Raw genomic sequence first — 12,391 nt, 5'->3', positions numbered from 1 at the left:
GTCGGTCTATTCGATCAGCCAACCGAGATTTCTCATTGTGGACTTGGTGAGAAACGCACATGCCACTAACCCTGCACTGCAGGGACTGCATCAGAAGATTTTGGAAGGGACAATGAATTCAAAGTGGTCCATCCAGGATTCACTTATTTATTACAAGTAGCGGCTTTTCCTTCCACTTGAGTCCGAGTAGATTTCAGCTATTCTCTCGGCCTACCATGATAGTACACACGAGGGGATACAAAAGACCTTGCACAAAATTTGAGCTGATTTTTATTGGCAAGCCATGAAACCCTCTATTGCGACTTATGTGGGGGACTGTCAGGTTTGCCAGCACAACAAAGCTGAGCACTTGAGTCCAGCAGGTCTTCTCCAGCATCTGGCCCTTCCTAACCAGGTTTGGGCCGACATTTCGATGGATTTTGTGAAAGTTCTACCCTTGTCCTCCAGCAAATCCTTACTTTTTGTGGTGGTTGATAGATTCTCCAAGTACAAACATTTTATACCGCTGGCTCATCCTTATACAGCAACACAGGTTTCTCAGACTTTCCTAGAGTAGATAGTCTGCTTACATGGCATTCTAGAATCCCTTGTGAGTGACAGAGATGCAATATTCATGAGCACCTTTTGGTGGAAACTTTTTCGCTTGAGCGAGACTAAATTGAAGTTCTCCTCCGCCTATCATCCACAGACAGACAAACAAATAGAGGTGGTGAACAACACCATCGAGATGTATCTACGGTGCTTGGTGGGTGATCGTTCGCGGAAATTGGTTCAATGGCTTTCGTGGACCAAAAACTGTTACAACACTTCATTCCACTCTGCCTTGCAAGCCACTCCTTTCTGGGTTATATATGGCCTGGATCCACCTTGCCTTCTCTCGTACAACCTAGGGTCCACCCGCGTGGACGTGATTGATCAGGCGCACATGGACAGGGATCTACTGCTACAGAATATCACATAACGGCTTTGACGTTCGAAGCTCGGATGAAGGATGTCATGCCAAAGGCCACCGTGAGGTCTCTTTTGAGGTTGGGGAGTATGTGTGACTACGGCTCCAGCCCTACCGTCAGCAGTCTCTTGCGGGACCTCCACGTTATAAGCTCTCTCCCCGATTTTTCTGACCGTTTCTCATTCTTCGACGCGTGGGACCAGTCGTCTATCAACTCAAATTACCGAACATGGCCAAAATTACTGATGTGTTTCATTTCTCTCTTTTGAAGCCACATTTCGAGACACAGCCTACATCTGCTCCATTCCTACCACCGGTTGATCATGACAAGGTTATTCTTAACCCAGCCGCGGTGTTACGCGCATGCTTGCCCAATGACCATCGGGAGATTCTCGTTCAGTGGACGGACACTGACCCCAATGCTGCCACATGGGAACGTGTCGACATCTTCAAACAGGTCTACCCACCTTTTGAGCTGGAGGACAAGCTCTTTCTCCGTGGGGAGGCAGATGTTGTGGACTCAATAGCACACTGAGTCCCACAAAGAAGGAGGCAACAACAACTCACTCAATAGGATTTATTTCTTATATTACTTTGAGTAGGATTTATTTCTTATATTGTTTTAAGTAGGAGTTATTTCTAATTACTTTTCTATGTAGGGGAATTATGGGAAATTATTGTAACCCTAACCCTAATGTGATCTATTTAAGGGAAATGAATGAATGAAATAGGTAAGCTTTGAGATTTTAGAATAACCTAGTGTAAATAGGTTGAGATCACCTCTTGATATGAAGTTTATGGTTTACTCCAAAAATCCAACTTATCTTTCACCCTCCATTGCCATCCATCTTCACCCAATTCATCCATCATCATCCATACTAAGATGAGGAACTTCTTTCCCCTTTCCCAAAGCTAAAGAGAGGGTCTTCCCTCCTCATCAGCGTCAACAACAAGTAGGGTTCAATTCCCTCTTGACGATCAGAAAAAAGGGAAGAGTTTGGTTCTTCCACATGAAGGATTAAAGAAACTCCTCTTGTTGGGGAATCATCATGGAAACAGAGCAAGAACAGCCATCAACGAGAGCCAAGGCTGCCCCCTAAGCTAGGCTTTCAAATCCTAGCACGAGCTGCATAAAATCAGGGTCGAAACCCTGATTTATGTGAGCAAGAACATGTATTCTTCCATTATCTCTCCACCTGAATTTATTCCATTCTAGCTCTAACTTTAACATTAGAATGAGTTCATAAAAAGGGAGACTGATCACTGGTGGAAAATTAGCCAAAGAAGGGATCTTTAACCCTCCTTACCAAGTCCAGCAAGTTAGTAACAGTGCTGGATTCACAAATCCCACGCCGTGTTACTCGATCCATGACCCGGGACCGTAACATGCTTACTCCATCATGACATGAGGTCGATTCCTTCCATAGGGGTCAAATCTTCTTGCTTCGATTTCACCACATGCTTGACTCCTTAATTTTGTCTTTTCATTTTTTTTCACTGATTATGCTTGATTTTTATAGATGGGTTTGACTGCTTTGAGTATTGGCACTTCAATTTTTATTTCTTCCTACATGGTCATCTCCTTTTGTTCATTTTATTCATCCTGCCTTTTTTGGACCGGTTGTTTCCAAAAAAAAATGATTCTTCCTTTGTCTTTTAAGTCAAATGGTGCTACTAGATGTTGATAGTGCGCTTTCTAGTATAAGCAAATTTCTTCCCTTTTCTATGGATCATTGAAATGGGCCATGGTGGATCAAACGAATATGTTGTTAGAAATTTTTTTAAAGGGATTTTTTTATGCGCCTCATACTTAACATATATCATTAGTAATATTATCTTAATAGGGATCTTGGGGCCAACACAATATATAAAATCATTTACTCTTTTCTGATTATATACTTTTTACTCCCGTAGCTTGAACATGATTGTGTCCCATTCAAGTAAACAAGACTTCATGCAAAGGCTACAAGTTTAGACATAATTCAACTTACATTCAAATCAAACAACCTAAGCAGGAGTGTGCTTGTCGGAAGTAGTTCATAGCCATCTTCAATTGAGTTGCTCTAACTTCTTATGCTATAGGAAAATTAATGTTTCTCAATGTTTTTTCTTCTCCATGATTTTTTTTTGAGATAAGTATATATTTCTCGATGAAATTTGAATGTTGTCGAGAAAAAGATTCCACTAAATGGAGAGAACCAATTATTTTCAATGAAATTAAAAAATCACCAAGATATTCTAGTCGAAACTATCTTGTCAATAATAAGCTAGGAAAAAAAAGAAATATAATTCACTTACTCTCAAATAAATTCAAAGATTAACAAAAAAATATATTATTTTTGAAAAATTATTTCGCCAAGAATAAGAGGGGAAATTAAAAATAAAAATATTCACTTATTCTCAAAGTAATTAAAAAATCACCGAGAAATATATACTATTCTCGACAAAAAAAAACCTCGAGAATAAGTTAGAGAAAGACAAAACAAAAATATAAACTAATTATTAGAAAATTTTAAAAATCTCTTAGAAATATATGCTATTCTCGATCAAATAATTTCACCAAAAAAAGAAGGGAAAATGAAAATAAAAAATCACTTATTACTGGTGAAATTAAAAATCTTTGAGAAATATATACTAATCTCAGAGAAGTAATTTCTCTAATAAATAGTTAGGAAAAAATAAAAAAAATATCCACTATTCTCTATGAAATAAAAAATCATTGAGAAATATATTTTTTCTCAACGAAATAATTTTGCCAAGAATAAGTAGGAAACATTAACAACAAAAATTAATTGAGAAATATCTACTTATTCTTGATAAAATTCAAAAATTCTGGTAAATATATGCTATTCTCGATAAAACAATTTCATTGAAAATAAGTAGAAAAACAAAAACATTATAGAGAAATATTCACTTATTCTCAGCGAATTTAAAAAATCATCAAGAAATAGATATTATTCTAGATGGAATAATTTTATCGAGAATAAGTAGAAAAAAAATATAATCACAGATAATTAATCACCTATTGTCACATATAGTTATATTTAACATTTCCTCATACTACAACCATAGTACTATGTAAGTCATTAATTAAGTATAATAGTGGTTTTATGTTAAACGAGATAAGATTTTTATCAATGGAATAAATAAAACAATTAAAATTAGAATTTTAATTTTTCATTAAATATTATTATTATTTATTTGTTGTATTTTAAGAAAATATTTAATTAAAATATTAAAGTTAGATTAAAAAATTAAATGATCAATCAATTTAATTTGTTAACATAATATAAAAATTAATTAATATATTTTAATTAAGTAATTTATTTGATATTATTAATTTTTTTCAATTATCCTTATATATAATCATTTTGATAAAAACTTTTTCTATAGATTTTCTTAAAATGGAAAATAGAAATTAATTAGTGAGATACACATAAATTCTTTGTATATTGATGGAAATACTTTCAAAGTTAGAAAAAGTAAACTATAAACTAAATATAACTATTTGGTTCGCGATTTAAATTATTAATTAGTGAGAGTATAATAATTTGCATGATCATATTGATGCACATTATAAATTGATCAAGTCATGTTAATGTAATATGATTTGTGAAGTAACTAATTGAGTTATTGATCAAGTAATTAGTTAATATCAATTATTAAATATAATTTATTATATAATTACATTATTATCTCATAGATGATTTATTCTTATTCCAATGTTACAGAAAATATTTTTAGGTAATTATTAAAATAAATAAATTAAAGACTTGGTTATTATTAATAATCCTCGGGAACCTTTCGTGCGAATTATGAACACTATTTAATAGTGAAAAGTTAAAAAAAGAAGAAGAAGAAATCCTTTGTATAAACATTCGGACTGCGATTGGTCATATTTATTTTTATAGAGAAATAGAAAAAGCCATACAAGGGTTTTGTTAGGCCTAAGCTATGTAATCATGTGATACTAAGAGAGCAGTAAAATTGTGATGTAGTTCTGAGAGGGAAAGAGCCACGAGGGTTACAAGTGTTAGGGTTTACTTTAGCTTTTATATTCTGTTGCAATTTTGTAAAAATATTTCTAATAAGAAACAACCTTTGGATGAAGTTAATTGTGATCGAACGGTAATGGGAGATGTAGCGCATTCGATCGTCTCATTAGATATAAGTCAGTAGTTTGATTGACTGCTATAATTGCATTTTTTCACATACCTTTTGTAAGCATTGAATCGGACCTAATCTTACCCAGTTCAATTATGATCGGACCGATGGGTCAAGTTCGGTTCTAACAGCACACGTCCATGTGGCTGTTTGCCTAATGGCACTTTCTGCTTCCATCCTGAAACGGTTGCTAACATAGCAACATCTGTCACACCCTGTCGTCAGGTTTGCATTGTTTGTTACCATCAGAAATGCGTAAACAAGAGTTATATAAAACAGGAGAGACATAAGAATAATGAGAGTAGAGGGAAAGAGAATCAAGAGTGTTTTATCTTTCCTTTCATCTTTTTCTTCTTTTGCGTTTTGTAAAGAAATTGCAGCAAAGAAGAGGAACAACATAGCTATTCAAAGTTGTGATCCTCTTTTTTTCTAGGAGATTGGATTACTGTACTGCAATCGATCCATTTGTAAGCCTTTTTCTCATTCATTCATCTGTTTAAAATGTGCAATTCTGATGCTCTCACTATTGCTATTTGAATCCTCTTTGCTTTTTTTTCTTTAATGGTGCTTTCTTAAATCATCTGAACTCTATTTAAGTTTGTTTTCTTGCTTATAACAGGTAAACAAGACGGGGTCCTGACAAGAATTTTATTGGAGCTCCACTATTACCTAAGATATTGACAAGTTCAACTATCCAATTTTTCAAATTGAAATGCTCAACCCAACCGGTCTAGATGCTGAAGTGGTTGGGTTGAACATTCAATTTGACAAATGTGATGGTTCAAGGTAGCAACTGGCTGGGTTGAGCATTCAATTTGACAAATGTGATGGTTCAAGATAGCAACTGGCTGGGTTGAGCATTCAATTTGAAAAACTTGAGTTCTAGTGGTTTACATCCATGGATAGATTAAAGAAGAAATCGAAGTCAAGGATGAGCATCTTAGTAATTTCATTCAGGGAGGGGATGTCTTTGAAAATTGGCTTGTCAAAAAATCTACCCTTCTACTCAAGACTCTTCAAGTTTGGCTTACTTATTTTCATCTCTTGGGCCGAAGATGACCAATCTTCACTACTTTCACTTTTTAGAGATTTCACTCCCTTGAAATCGTAATGAGGCTCCTTTATGCATCAGGTAAAGTTGAATGCAGATATTGATGGACAAGAAATAAGAGTATGTGATGACATCGAAACATGATTCCACTATTAATCTCTTCAATGACTTCAGGGAGTCGCGGTAACTTAAAGTCAAGTCAAATTATCTCACCTAATTGAACACCATTAAGGGTCATACCATAGAGAACAACACTTCTTAGGGCTTGGAAACCTTTGAAATCATGCGGAGGATCGACTATGCACCAAGTTAAGTCGAGAGATAATATTGATGGACAAGAGAACAAAGAGTTTGGCATTCCTCATTTATTCATCCCCCACCTGATATCATCATCATCTGTCATGTCGGAGTGCCTTACACTTCCACTCAAATCAAGCACAAGCTCTCCAACTCCTTTGACTTTGAGATTTGAGTCCCTTGAAATCGTAATGAGGCTCCTTTTTTGCATCAGGTTAAGTTGAGTGAAGATATTGATGGACAAGAGAACAAACAGTCCAGCTTTTTGAATTTCTTCACCCTCTGATAATCATTAATTTCAAACTACTTAACCCCACTCAAATCAAGTTCAAGCTCCTCAACTCCAATTGTAGACAAATCAATCCACATCAAGAGATTAAATGAGTAGCTCTTATTGGGATCAAAGAACAGACGAATAATATTGTCTCACAGGTAGCTGATCTTGTTGGTGTTGTTTATCATACAAAGTCAATATTTTTTAACTCCCCTAACTCTCAAATAAATTGTAAAGACACATTTTCAGTGTATAATAATGAATCTTCTCTGGGGTTAATATTTGTTCCATAACTTCTCCCCTCAATAGGGTTGTTTGCTGCATTGAATTTTGTTTGTTTAATTTATTTCCTTTTTAATTTTCTTCTAGTTAAGTTACTACTTTTTATCTTGCTAATTAATTTTATCTATCGTCCCTTTGATTGAAGTAATTGTAAGTCTCTTTCATAACCCTCTTTTATTTTTCTCTCCCCTTCCTCTTTTCCTTGTCATTTTGATCTCTTTTCCTAGAATTATGGTAATCCAAGAGCTTGTAACGTAATAGTCATATTTTCTCTTTCTCACTTGAAATGAGGATGAGGTTGAGAGAAAAGGAAATGAAGTGGAGACAAGGTTTAGAGAAAGGGGAATGGTTGGGTTTCAGGGTCAAGATTTAGTATCGAAATTTAGGGTTTCAAGAACTCTACAAATCCTACTTGTGCCCACCCCTAGGATTCGATATAGCGAGGAGAGGAGTAAACGTATAAATAGGGATTTTAAATTTGTTAGTGATATTAGTCCCCTATAATAACATGAAAAGGATAAATAAAATTGTTCTACATGGAAGAATGGTTTGTCCATGGGAAGGGAACCAACCCATTGCTAGTACATATGTACTAACAAATCTCACAAGCTATTAGCAAAAACTCCTAATCATATATATCCAACGTACCCTTACATCAAAATGTAATACCCTAATTAAAATTATAAAATACTATTTTACACCTAATAAAAGTAAAACTTCCCAATGAAGCTTCTTTGAAAGACATACAAATTACTCCAAGGCATTAGTGTATACAATGTAATCCTTAATGTTTGTATTATAAGATGAGCAAGGAGATTACTAGGGGTAAGTAAAGTTTAATAGGGTCCTTTTTGGCATTTGGACGCCAAGCATGAGAAAGGGAGGGGGGTGCCACCTTCGGGTTAAATAGGAAAAGTTTTGTTAAGAAAAGCCAAAAGGTTGGTTAATGTCGGAGTTTTCTTATTAGGCGTTTCATAATTCTTATTTGATATAATCTCTAGTTTTTTATTTGATGTATTTGAGTCTGAATTGAAGTAGGAATTGCCATATTATTGTTTTCAAGACCCAAGGGTACTAATAAAAAGTCTCAAAAAGATTTCAAACACCCATATAAATAAAAGGACCAACCAAATCAATGCTGAAAGGTTTGGCCAAAAGGGTAAGTGAGAGTGGGTAAGTGAGAGTCAAATAAATGACGATAGGAGAAAAGAGTGCCAAAGGCTAATGGGTAATGAGGAAGATAGGGTGTGGAAGTTGGGTTCACTATGTGTTTTATTTTTGTAAGAAATTCAAATCTTCATTAGAATAACCAATGACGACAACAATCAGTAAATAATGAACCCAAGGCAATCAATTGAGGAGTTTTTCTTCAATAAGAATGTCTCAATCAAAGAGACAATATAGTAGCAAGAGAAATGGGCCAATGCCCAAATAACCGATAAATAATGGAAGTCCTTAACAGTAATAAGGACACATGAAATAATTCATAGTGAGTTCATCCTTGAATAAGGAAGATATGAACCTAGATCAGTATAACACAAGAAGAGAGCAAGTAGATCGAGTCAGGTTGGCTCGTGTTCGAGTTGACCCGGTCCAAGTTTGGTTTCATCATTTTCGACAGCAGGAACAGAGCTGGCATTCAAGAAATAACCCATGAACAGAATCAGTATGCAAACCCGATAGATTAATTAGATTATCTCGGCAGAGTCTGGTGTTGTCGTCTCCTGTAACAACGACGGAGTTGACACTCAAGAAATAACCAACTCAAAATGAGAGAAATATTTCCGAACAAAGCAATGCTGTCAGAGAGATCGTAAAGAAAAAATGAGAGAAAACTGACTGGCACATTGTCGTGATCTTTCCGAATAGAGGAATATCAAATATTTTTGGAAACAACTAGATATCTTCCCGAATAGAGCAAATATATTCTCGGCAATCAGAGTAAAAATGGAATGAATCGAAAGATCAATAACGAAGATCCGAAGATACCAAAAGATCAATTTTGAGCATGAACAACAAAGCCAGGAAGGAATATCATTTTCCACATGATCTCATAAGAGAAGATACGATGAATCGAGCAATATTTTTCAGCCAAAAACGGATCCAAAAACATTTCAGCAAGTCTTGTTGAACGAAGATATCTTCCTTTGAAGCAACAACGTTTTCAGAATGACACACCAGTGCCTGACTATCTGGTGAAGCAATTTTTGGAATGGAATATGAAATGCCAGTGCTCGAATAACATTACTACACAATTGGTCGTTCTCATATGAAGAATAGTAAGTTTCCAGAATTAATATTGAAGATGGCATTGATAAAACCAACCACGCTTTGCCAGCTAATGTCCAACCGAGCAAAGAAGCCAGCCTCCAGTGATCAACAGATGTTGACAGAAGAAGACAACAAATTTTGTTCAACGAGTTTGGTAGAGATATCAGAAGCCAACAATCAATTTATCGAGTGACGGAAGATTTGTTGGAAGTGATCAACTACCGAGCAATGGAGGAGCAGAAACATCTCTTTAGACACCGATCAAAGGATGAGCAATGGAGGTACGAGATTCAGAGATCAGACACCAATGCTATGACAGATAATGGAAGAGCATCTTCTTCTCCAAAAGATAACGATCAAGAGAAGAAGAAAAACAACTGCCTATGCCGTTGAGATAGCAGCTTCTCCAAAAATAATTTCTCCCTTGTTATCAACACCTATGCTTTCTGCGTATCAACGAGTAGTGCAGAAGAAATAGGGTAGTCTCTCCAATGAAAAAAAAAGGCAACATCCAAGCTAAATAGAGAGGATTGGTAATGGCATAGTAATGCTAGGCAGCAGGAGAAAATGAGCAGTGCTGGAAGGAAGACGAGCCAATTAGGAGAAAACCATGGTTCCAACAGTTTGTCCACTAGCATTGGAACGAGTAACATAAAAAAAATGAAGTTTTCAACAACAACAACAGAGATGATTAACAATATCGAAACGAAATTCCAGCAACGATGAAAAATGAAGCAGCAACATGAGCAACGAAAAATAATGGGTTTCTAGAATCCTAAAAACCATAGCTGTGAGTAATGAAAATCAGTGCGTCGATACCATGTTTATTTTCAAGACTCCATGGATTACGCTATGGACAAAAGGAGAGAAAGCATGTTGGGGAGAAAACAGGAGGAGAATGAGATTATGGACTTGTGTCCAAACCCTCCTCTTGAAGCACTATTAACAAATGAATAAAAGTATAATAATATAATTATGCCCTTCAACCTAAAAGAGTGAAAAAGAGACAAGAAACATAAACTAATCACATCAGTGCCACCACAATTACATCATATCTTCTAGCATAAATAGATGCTTATTGTACTCAAACTACAAGTTAGTGAACTTTTCTCTTTTCCAGAAATTGAACAATCCCAACCTTATAAAAAAAACGAGGTTAGAAATCTAATCCCACTTTCATCTTCCTTCCCTTTCCCTCGACTCCATCTTATTCAAAACAATATTTAGGTTTTCAAAAACCAACTCAAGCTTGCAAAAGTTCCAAAAGTAGAAAATTGACTCTTACCCACATGTGTTTCTATTTCCTTGACCTTGTTCTCAGCCAAAATCTAACCCTCACTCCAAACATGACCTCTAAACCCCACCTTGGTCAATTCCAACCCTGCTCATTTCATTTCCCACAACCATGTTTCTTGCCTTGTGTGGTCAAGGCCATGTTTTAAAAAACCCAATTCTGAGCCGTAACCCTAAACCCTAAACCTTAAATACCAATAATAAATAAAATTAATGGGTAAATACAATATGCATCAACTAATACATTATACATATAAAACATACGTTCATGATGTGACAATTTGTATCATGAATACAGAGAAATCCTCTCCTCCTTGCTCATCCATTCCATTCTGAATTAATTCTGCCAAAATTCAAAATCTTAATCCCAACATAATGGTAGAAAAAAAAACAGTATTGGGCATTAACAAAGCTCCCATTATGAATAAACAAAAACAGTGTATAAAATTTAATAAATAGTCAACAATTTGAATTTTAATGATCTATCGCATGCGACCCATTAAGAAGGTGAAACAAAAAACAAACGCCAGCATGATCCAATGAAGGCACACTGGTTTATCTTCCTCATTCGCAGATGAAAAACTGCCCTGAAGTGGAAAATACGGAAGAGAGGAGAAACACTACTGAAACGGAAAAGAAAGAAGAAGAACGGGGAAAAAAAGATGAAACAGAAAATAAATAGAGGAGAAAAGAGAAAAGAGACTAACGTGTGGGAGTCAGAGCTGAGCGTGCCGAGACGATGATTAGATGAGTAGTGGTTTACAACAGCAGAAAGACGTTCGCTCGATAGATTTTCGGAAAGAGTCATAGTCAAGATCGAAACTAATTGAGTTTAACCGAAATCGGTTCCAACTAGTCAAACAGAAACCGCAATTGGGTTCTGCGATTTTGTCATTATCGATTTCGTTTCTATGAAGATCCAAAATCAATCTGATTTTTTGTTATCTCTCGGATTTTCACTCAACTCTCGTTTTGCTTAAGAGGTTGAGGGGGTGAGAGGAAGTAGTGAATCATCTCTTCAATGTAGCAAACAATCCTGTTGAGGGAACAAGTTATGGAATAAATGTACAGCCCTGAGAAGATTCATTACTATACACAGAAAACGTGTCTTTACAATTTTATTGAGAATTTGGAGAGTTACAAAATATTGATTTCGTATCACAAACAACACCAACAGAATATTCATTTCCTTTTCGAACCCTGTGAGAGCTACTCATTTGATCTCTCGAGGTGGATTGAATTGTCTGTAATAGGAGTTCAGTAGCTTGAACTTGATGATATTCGATGGATGAAGAAATTTAGAAAACCGGATTGTTTGTTCTCTTGTCCATCGATATCCTTCACTCGAGTTTACCTGACGTATAAAGAAGCCTCATTACGTTTTCAAAGGTCTCAAATCCCTAAAAAATGAAAGCAATGAAGATTGTTAATTTTCGGCTGAAGAGATGGAACCTGAAGAGTCTTGAGTACAATGGTGAAGTTTGGAACAAGCCCACTTTCAACAACACCCTCCCTGGATGAAGCTACGGAGATGGTCACCCTTGACCTCGAATTTTAATTTGAACTATCCAGGGTTATAGATCACTTGAACTCAAGTTTTTGCCCAGAAAATAGATTGATTAACACAATACTTTTTTTGTTATTCTAGATCACAAATAGTAGTATGTAACAAACAAAAAACCAGTCAATGGACTTTCTGCATAAGAGAACCTTTACTGAGAAGACTGACAATATCTGCAAGCTACCAAAAAATATTATTCACCACATACTCTCTTTTCTTCCATTGAAGTGTACAGTGATGACATCAATT

The sequence above is a fragment of the Aristolochia californica genome, unplaced genomic scaffold (assembly GCF_029961685.1).
Source record: "Aristolochia californica isolate CCGP_79_NKW_82.1479 unplaced genomic scaffold, dmAriCali1.0.hap1 SCAF_10, whole genome shotgun sequence".
Taxonomy (NCBI): Eukaryota; Viridiplantae; Streptophyta; class Magnoliopsida; order Piperales; family Aristolochiaceae; genus Aristolochia; species Aristolochia californica.
This window is presented reverse-complemented; position numbering follows the sequence as displayed.